Below are 10,589 nucleotides of genomic sequence, written 5' to 3' on the forward strand. Positions count from 1 at the left end.
AAAAGTATATTTTTTGAGCTTATTAATAAAATACAACAAATGTAAGAGAGTAAAGTTAATACTACCCATGCCGGAGGCGAGAACTGAGAAATGTCCATAGGGTGTTAAGCCCGTTTTGCTCGCATACTCGTCTCGTACGATGTGGGGTCACGTCATGTCATCGACCTAGTGTTCGCAATACCTGAGAGCAAAGGCCGCCCATGTGCGAGATCACCTTCTTGCAGTCGTCCATCGAGATGATGTTGCCGCACTGATGTCGACCGAGTACAACAATCCCTCTCACTTGTGACACATGAAGCTCGGTGTCTCGTCAGGGTCTCAAGTGGAATCTTTGATTGGTGTCTCGATGGGGTGTTGAACGACAGGTGTCCTCCATTGGAGTTTGGGCCCGAAGCGAGGAGTGGTCGACTTGGGTGACTCTCAGAGAGTAGCGAGTGGTGAGAGAGAGGAATGGTCGATAGTCGCACAAACCCTGGAGTAGAGGGAGATATCTGCAGGTGTGGGGGAGGGCAAAAAGAAGGGGGAAGTAAAGAGTCATTGACTACGAGGCGGTGTTGAAGCATTACGACGACATCTCCCCATAGCAGATGCCATTGCAACCACTAGAACGTTGGTGCCTAGAAGGGTGTGTAGATCACAGATAATTGTAGTTCTACTCATCATCCTCATCCTCATCAAATCTTCTTGTAATGGCACTATCATGCTTTGATGAGACATAATTTCTCTTCAATGTGTGCTTATTATTGCATCTCCTCCACTACCCATTCACACAATGATCAAAAAATCATGACAGCATCCAAAAACGCATGTCACATGGATTATGCGTTGAGTATCCATCACTGCCTGCAATTGGTTTACAATCCCATAGTGGAGAATGCACCACCTCATTCATGAAATTAACCAAAACACCCTCTTTGTACTGACACTCCCCACCTTCCCTATTGGCTAAAACCCTCGCGTTTCAAAAGGTTGACCACATCAGTGACACACTTCATCAGCCAGCCATCGGGTTTTAGCTCTTCTTGCATAAGATTTTTGATTATAGAACTTGCACCATCATGCTCTCCTTTTCCATGTCTTGAAGCAAGAAGTTAAGCATCATATACAATCCTGTCATACCTGGCTACAAAATAGCGTGGTCGTCGTGCCTTTGAATTGTGAAGCGGCATGACCATACCCAATGATAACCAAATTGTGTCCTTATTGTTTCATCCAATTATCCTACAGCATAAAACAATGCTGAATAAAGAGCGTGTCATGGAGCTTATCATCTGATATGTAAAAATGCAAATTCTTCTCAACAACTCCTACTGAATTCCCGATATAACAGACGTGCACCAGTATTGTTACTTGTATTGACCACCAATGCATGGATTGGACCTTATTCCTGCATTTTAAAGCTGTAATTCTCTGCAAATTCACAACAAAAACCACAATGTCTTTAAATATATCAAAATTAGCAGTGTATTGCTAGAAATCAGACTAAAGTACTGAATTGGGTGCAAAAAAGCACCAAATTTAGTTCTATGTAACCTATGCAAGTCCCTAAAAGCAGATACTCTAATTTTAAAACTATACTACCTATAGTGATTGGTGCCCAAAAGAATTAAATTGCATGTAATCTTTGGTACTATGCTGCTTAAAAGCACCAAATTGAGTACTATGGACTAGGATCCCCTAAGGTACTATTATGCGGGCACACTAACAACACTTTTATAGTAAAAATCTGCATAAAAGCACTCCCCTAAGGTTCTATGTAGGCCCCCTTGCATAGTACCCAATCTGGTACTTTTTTAATAAACTACATAGTACCAAATGGATCCCTGTACCAAGCTGAATTTTTGGGTTAGAGAAAGTGCCAATGTTGGTACTATGTATCCAGTTTGTACTTTGTAGGATATGATGAAGGCACCAAATCTGTCTCTAAACCCAGTTTGGTATTATACTACCAAGTGTAAGTGATGCCCAAAGTACCAAATTGGACTGTGAATTTCTAAGAGTATGCAGGCAAACTCAAAACACCCTGCATAGTACCCAATTGGGTACATTTTTGTACACTTCATAGAACCAAGTTGAATTCATAGTACCAAACAAAACCTTTTTTGTATACTGCATAGTGCCAATCTGGATCAGTAGTACCAAATGGGGTACTTTCCCATTTTTTCAAGAACCTTCAAAATTGGTATTATGCATCTGTTTGGTACTTTGCAGGTAACATTGAAAGCACCAAAAATCCAATTTGGTGCTATACATTTGAGTTTAGGAAGTCCCAAATGTATCAAATTGTTACTGTGGATCCCCTTAGGTAGTATGCGAACACACCTAAAGTAACTCGTATAGTATCAAATTGGATACTTTTCTGTATATGCATAATTACAAACTAGATCCAGAGTACCAAATTGGAAACCTTTCTAGATACAGAAAAGAGCCAAAAATTGGTACAATCTCTCTAGTTTGGTACTCTGCAGGATACGCTAAAGACACCAAATTTGTTTCCAAAACCTGATTTGGTATAACACTACCAAGTGTGGGTGGAAATCAAAAGTACCAAATTGAGAATGTATATCCATACTTTCGGGCATTGCAACCAAAAAATTGTATTGTGCATCCTCTTGGGAACCATGCAAAATACAAAGAAGCACCAAAATGGTACTATGGAGCTGGGAAATGGTGCCTACATGATTTTTTTCCCAAAGAGTACCAACTGGTATGGGTTTGTTTCCTAGAGTGATTTTGGCAAAAAACTACCAATTTGGTATTGTACATCCAAACCTGAATGCTGCCTAAAGACTACAAATTTTGTGAGCACTATTCCAATAGAAATCAAGGTCACCAAAGATTGCATTGTAGGAAAAAAATATTACCTGAGAGTCATTTAGAAGATATATTGGATGTTTGATGACACATTTTTACCTCAATCATGTGCTTGCAAATTATCTTTTTGTTAGGTTAAACTCTGTATTGGATTTCTAGAAAGTGTAACCAAATCTCTAGTTTCACTTGTGATACTTGTATGCAAGCAAATGTCTGTGACAAGCACTAAGTGGAAACCCTTCATCCTCATCTTTCATTTCTATTTGATTGCTTACTGCCACTACATTCTGTCAATGAACACCGAAGACAGTAGCAATTTTTGATTTGACTGGTTCATTTATGTTGTCCTCTGATCAACATTTTCAGTATCATCGTCAGAGATGTTCTCTTCCCAGAAAACTCACTTGAAGAGTGGGGTACTTTCAACTGAGTCAATGTGTGCAAATGCCAAAAAAGAATACTCGATTGCACATCCAAATTTCTCAACTTGAAAAATGGTTCATGATGCATGAGTTTGGTCTAGAATTTTCTTGTGTACTATTGTTAGTCCTTGGATCTATCAACACCAAACATCTAGCATGGCTTTGCATATATGTTCATTAACCTGGTTGAAGAAAGTCCAGCTACCTTAGGAGGGTTGTGCTCCTTGCGTCATTGCTCACGCTTCGTTTGCACCCAAAGCCCCACATAAATTCTTGGTTGCTAGCAGGTTCATGAATGCTCATGGGTTCCCCATTACAGTACCCTCTGTAATGCAGGTATGGTGACTCAAATTGTTGAAGGGATCATTCTTAGCTTTCTTTTTCGATTACATCGTCCTCTGTAGATATGGTACTAGCCTGAGCTGCCATGGATGTAGAAAGAGAGAGAGAGAGAGAGAGAGAGAGAAGAGAGAGAGAGAGAGAAGAGAGAGAGAGAGAGAGAGAGAGAGACAGAGAGAGAGAGATAGAGAGAGAGAAGAGAGAGAGAGAGAGCAGAATCTGAATCCTACCCACGGCAATCTAGTATGGGACGTTTCAAAAAATAAGACTAAAGTAAAAAACCTTGAGACTTTGGCATTTGATTTTTCTCCTTTACTTGCCTTTTGCCCTCTTTTACTTTAGTCATGTTCTACTCAAGAACCCACCCAGCCTTGGTGGTGTCCATGGACAACCAATTTTGTACCACCATCCCTTGCTTTCAGCCCAATAGAAAATTGAGAGTATGAGTTGCAGATGGCACCCAAAGTAATACTTAGCTTGGATATCCTTTCATGATGCCTTGTAGTTGGATGCATTTCTATGACAATAGAAGTCACATCTTTGGCCCACTTGCCCTTGCTATTGCATGCACATATAGATAGACACTTGTCTTCTTTTTCAACAAGTGTCAATAGTTTCTATAAACATGACCCTCTAGGGTTGATCGCTTCTTCTGATAGTTGGTCCATCCATCTAATGCTATGTGTTAACCCTCACACACATTTCTATCACCTAAGACAACGCCTATTATTTATTTGGTAGAGTCATGTATCGGGCTTGTTGGTCCAATAGAAAAGGGTAAGAGTGATCGCCGATGAGAGACCACTCTAACTGGAACAATTCAAGGGATTAATTGGCTAAGCATGGGCGCCCAAGTGTGAATGGGACAAGCTCATAAAAAGTCAAATAAACCTAAATTTCACTCATTCTCCCATTTGTGCAATTGAAGATTGCTCTTTCTCCATCTCTATCCTTCTTCTTCTTCATCTCCTTGTGTGTGTGATGCTGAGACAGAGAGAGAGAGAGAGAGAGAGAGAGAGAGCGATCGAGCATTTTGACGGCACAACGACGACGAAGTGGTTGACGCGGGCGCAGTGGCAGCTCCTTCTTCTTCGCGGCAAGGAATCCTCCACGACAGCAAGCGTAAGCGGTGATTGACACATCATCGCCATCTTTGAGCTTACTAGTTTAGGCTAGTTGCATGCTTGGAGCCATTTGTGGCTCGCACACAGTGTATCGGCAAGTTCCTTGCATTGACACGTGCGACAGACGCGCACATTTTTGGCGCCGTTGCCGGGAAATGCCATACACTAAGCTTGAATGGCACTCTGTGCTTCTTTGTGGTGCAATTTCAATTGTAGAACGGTAGGGAAGGAAAGGTGTTTGTGTTGAGAAGAAGGATTTGTTTTGCTGCTACTGTGTATTTCTTTGTTATGAGGTTTTGAAAGGTACTATGTTTTCTCTGTGATAAGGTGTTAGTATTAAGGTTGTAGATCCATAATGTTAGTTATGTGTAAAGTACAGTAACTAGAAGTAGATCTGTTAGAGCTAATGAAGTGTGTTAATGTGTACAGTAGGTGTATTAGTAGTAAGTAGGTAGGTTAGTGTGTGTGTGCTCACGCGCACATCATGACCGCGGTGACCTTATCAAAGAAAAAAATAAAAATTTAAAGGTAGGATCGAGATCGAGAATATCTACCAGACCCAAGCCCAAGCTCATGCTCAGGCTCAAGCCTCAATCGCCCTTAAAATACGTATTTTAGCCTCACACGTATGTTGAGATGTCGAGCTCTACACCTTGAGCTGACATCCACTATGGGTCTGGCTGCTTACGACATTTACTCACTGGCGCGTTAGGTGACTGACACGGAGGATCTCTGCCAGTGATTCTATAGCTGGACTACACTTATAGTGCCAGCCTAGTACGCTTCTAGCGAGTCACACTTAGTGACCGCATGTACATATGTTCTACTTTTCATCTTTAGCACTTAGTCATCTTGTACTCTCTTGTTTGTGATAAAAGAAGAAGCTTTCCATCTTTGTGTGCTTTGTGCTTGTCTTGGTACTCTCTTGCATCCCTCTTTCTTTACATGGTATCAAAGCCTGGTGCAGGCAAGAGAGGCTAGAGAGCAAGAGCATCGCAATCCCTTCGTACAAGCTTCTGAACAGTCTCTAAAGTGCAGAACACAGAGATTTACTGTACAAGTACAGGGTTGTATGTACGCTTGATTGTGGACACTCGTTGAGTGTAGAAAGTGTTACAGTAACCACTATAGCAGGTTCAACAGATTTGCACGTTTTTGCAGATTGCAGCTATTTGTCTTAGTGCTTCAAGATGTCTGACGGTTCAGTCAATTGCCAATTGAGAAGCTTGAGAAAAATAACTACCCTGCATGGAAGTTCAAATAACAAATTTCCTAAAAGGAAAAGGTTATTGGACTCTGTAGAAGGAGACAAATGAAAAGGAACCAGGGATTCCCGAGGCAAATGCTACAGCAAAACAAAGAAAGCTTTGAGGACTGGAAACAAGGCCAGAGCAAAGTGATGTATTTGGCTTTCTATGAGCATCACAGATGGCATGATGGGCTATCTACAGATGCTGAAACCCCCTCCATTGCATGGAAAAACTTAGGCAGAGTGTTCGAGGTGAACACCAAGGCCAGGAAGCTTCAACTAAAGTCAGAGCTAAATCAGGTTAAGAGGAACAACCTCTCCATCAATGATTTTGCTTTGAAGATCAAGAGTATCATTGAGGCCCTTGGATCTATAAAGTTCAGTGGAAGACGATGACATTGTTCGTGCATCTTGGATGGTCTAGGAGATGAGTATGTACATTTCAGGTCTTGCATGAATACAAGAGACACATCCCCGTGTTCCAAGATTTGATTTCTATGCTTTATCTTGAAGAGAAGAACCTTGATCTTGACACATCTTCTTCTCGTGGCAAAAATAGGTCTAAACAGGCCTTCTATTCTAACTCCAACAGAGTAAGGAAAGGTAGAGGTAGAGGTCGTGGTCGAGGCCCAAGTGGTTGCATGGGCCAATTTCAAGAAGGTCAATCAAATCAAAACAATACAGGTGGTAGGGGAAACCAGTCTCAAGGCAGAGGGAGTCAAAGAGGTCGTGGTGCAGATCAAGCAGGCAGCAACATACTGCAGATAGCAGAGAATGTTGGACTTGTGGTGAAAGAGGGTCACATGTCACATGACTATCCAAAGGGAAAAGCAAGTGGAAAGAGAGAACAGGGCAACTATGCATCTACTAGTAAGATGCAGATGACAGCAAAAACGAGCGCATGTTTGTTATGCAGCATGTTATGAATACAATGAGTACAGAGAATTCCACCCAAGATAATGTTTGGTACGTGGATTCAGGTGCCTCTAATCACATGACGTCTCGTGGAGAGTGGTTTAGAGATATCGCAAACCAGATGTTCAGGTTAAGTGCAGATAGGAGACGACACAGCTCACCCCATTGCTCATTAGGGGACATACCTTCTAAATACGAAGAGTGGGAAATCAAAGTACTTAGCAGATGTACTTCATGTCCCAAACATTACAAAGAATCTTGGCCTGTTGACAAATGGTTGAGCAGGTTTGCAGCAAGTCTGATCACAAGAGGGCAAATGTGTCGCAGAATGTTTACGCTGAATGTAGACATGCCTGAGGTAAAAGCTGCATTATTTGCACAGGGCACAGGTGTTGTGGCTGATGTTTGACATTTGGCACAAACGCATTGGCCATGTCAATGAGCAGAGATTGCGCAGCATGCAATCAAAACAGATTGTAAAAGGTTTGCCAAAATTCAAGGTGGATGGTATGCATAAAGTGTGTGCACATGCCAGTTTTGGAAAACAGTCAAAGTTTGGAAAACAGTCAAAGGGCTCATTTCCACATGAGCGCAATGTATGTAAAAAGCCACTTGAGGTGGTGCACACAGATGTTTGGGGTCCAACCGATACTGCAAGTATACATGGTTGCAGGTATTATGTCTCTTTCATTGATGACCATACAAGGAAAGTATGGGTCTACTTCATGCGTAACAAAAGTGAAGTGTTTGGTCACTTTCAGGACTTCAAAGTCATGATTGAGAAGGAGACAGATATGCAAATCAAGAAATTGAGGTCAGATGGAGGGGGAGAGTACTTCTCCAACGATTTTTTCAGATTTTTTGCGAATGCATGGTATACGCAGGCAATTTACATGCTGATATACTCCACAGCAGAATGGGGTCGCAGAAAGGAAAAACAGGCACATTGCAAAGGTTGCACGTGCATTGATGAATGAGAAGAACATGCCTCATCATTTCTGGGCTGAAGCTTTAAATACAACTATGTACATTATGAACAGGACACCTACAGCTGCGGTGCATGATGTAACACCTAAGGAAAAGTTTACAGGTACAAAGCCTGATTTGGCACACTTGAAAGTGTTTGGCTGCATAGCTTACGTGCATGTACCAGATGAGTTGCGTAGGAAATTGGATCCTAAAGCAGAGAAATGTATTCTTGTGGGATATTCCCTTGAACAAAATGGGTACAGGTACTACAATCCTACTACACGAGAATTATGAGTGAGCAGAGATGTAGTCTTTGATGAGATGAGCAGCTGGTATAGTAATGCACATGGCACTATTGGGGCTGATGTAAAAGATGATGTGGTTGTACAAAATGTGAGGCCACAGTCACAGGTTTTGAGTGGACCACAAGAGTCCTCTTCTCGTGGCTCTGTTGAGAAGCCATGGAATGGTAGACTACGTATGCAGGTTACTCAACCAGCAGGTACAGGGAATGTATCACGAAAAGGAAAGGAAAAGGTAGATGAACCTCCCTTTATGGTTGATGCATCATCAGGGTTTTCACATGTAGACATGGATTCAGATGGTTCTTAACAAAGTCTTGATGAGGAATTTGGAATTCCGGCTGTCAGGACACCTGGTGTAAGGAAAGTACAAGAAGATGCTAGAGGGCAAAGAAGTGAGCCAGGACCGCGTAGATCTAACAGAGTCAGAAATCCAGTTCAAAAATTGACTTATGATGGGTATCTAGCGCATGACCAAGCCTACATGGCTAAGGTGATACAGGATGTGGAGCCCACATGTTTTGAGGATGCAGTTGGAAATGTGCATTGGGATGATGCAATGAATGATGAGATGGCTGCATTGGAAGCAAACGACACATGGGAGTTGGTGCCATTGCCAAGTGGCAAGAAAGCTATTGGCTGTAAATTGGTGTATAAAACCAAGCATAAGGCTGATGGTAACATTGGGCGTCACAAGGCAAGGCTGGTCGCAAAGGGTTATGCACAGACGTATGGCATAGACTATGAGGAGACCTTTGCTCCAGTGGCAAAGATGACGAATGTGAGAGCTGTCATAGCAATGGCTACATCTAGAGGATGTATTATGCATCAAATGGATGTAAAGAATGCCTTCTTGAATGGTGAGTTGCAACAGGAAGTGTATATGGATCAGCCACCTGGTTATGTCGATCCAGGTTACCCAGATTATGTATGCAGACTTCTCAAAGCTTTGTATGGTTTGAAGCAGGGGTCTAGAGCATGGTATGACAGGATTGCCAAGTATCTTGTCAGTATTGGGTTTAGGAGAGCTCATGCTGATCATTCACTCTATGTACGTGAGAGTGATGTGGAGATTGTGGTCATTACCATATATGTAGATGACCTTATTATTGTGGGTGACAATGCTATGGAGATTGACCATGTGAAGGGTCTTCTCAAACAGGAGTTTGAAATGAAAGATTTGGGCGAGTTGCGCTACTTTCTTGGCATTGAGGTGATGAGAACTCCAGAGGGTGTATGGATGTCACAGAGACAATATGCTTTAGACATGTTGTCAAAGTATGGTATGGCTGATTGTAAGACAATTTCTATTCCCTTGGATGTGAATGCAAAGCTGAGTGCAGAGAAGGGTGATGTTGTTGAGGATGTCAAGATGTACAAGAAGATTGTGGGTAGTCTAATCTACTTGACTATCACGAGGCCAGACTTGAGCTACACAGAAGGCTTGGAGAGTCAGTTCATGCAGCTTCTGAGGAAGCCACATTTGGATGGAGTACGACGCACACTTCGGTATGTGCAAGGGACTCTTGACTATGCATTGTTCTATGCAGCACATGTGCCATTAGCATTGTTGATAGGAGATCTAAGAGTGGCTTCATGTTCTCTTTTGGAAGTGTTGTTGTTACTTGGAGCAGCAAAAATCAGCCTACGGTTGCTTTATCGAGCACAGAGTCCGAGTACAGAGGTGCAGCAGTTGTGGCGTGCGAGGTAGCTTGGCTACGCACATTACTTGAGGACCTGGGAGTGCAGGTGGACCAGCAGATTTTCATCCATTGTGACAACCTCAGCAGCATGCAGTTGGCTAGGAACCCAGTGTTCCATGCCAGGACCAAGCACATAGAGGTCCATTACCACTACGTTCGAGAGCGAGTGTTGGCGGGCGACATCGACTTGGTCTATGTCAGCACAGAGGAGCAGATAGCGGATATCTTTACCAAGGCCCTCGGAACTGAGAAGCTTCGACGTTTCCAAACTATGCTTGGACTCTGCGACATGCAGAGCTCGAGGGGGAGTGTTGAGATGTCGAGCTCTACATCTTGAGCTGGCATCCACTACGGGTCTTGGCCGCTTACGACATTTACTCACTGGCGCGTTAGGTGACCGACACGGAGGATCTCTGCCAGTGATTCTATAGTTGGACTACACTTATAGTGCCAGCCTAGTACGCTTCTAGCGAGTTCACACTTAGTGACCGCATGTACATATGTGCTACTTTTCAATTTTAGCACTTAGTCATTTTGTACTCTCTTTTCTGTGAGAAGAAGAAGAAGCTTTCCATCTCTGTGTGGTGTGTGCTTGTTTTGTGTAGCTCTCTTGCATCCTCTTTCTTTACAACGTAGCTAAAAATCGACCTTTTTGAGGACCAACGAAGCTTCAGGTGACCGAACGTTGTGCTTTAAAGCACACCGCGACCCTCTGAGTGATATGCTCATTTTGATCTATCACACACTTTAAT

This window comes from Adiantum capillus-veneris, unplaced genomic scaffold, assembly GCF_014529385.1.
Source record: "Adiantum capillus-veneris isolate H3 unplaced genomic scaffold, ASM1452938v2 Hic_scaffold_326, whole genome shotgun sequence".
NCBI classification, from domain to species: domain Eukaryota; kingdom Viridiplantae; phylum Streptophyta; class Polypodiopsida; order Polypodiales; family Pteridaceae; genus Adiantum; species Adiantum capillus-veneris.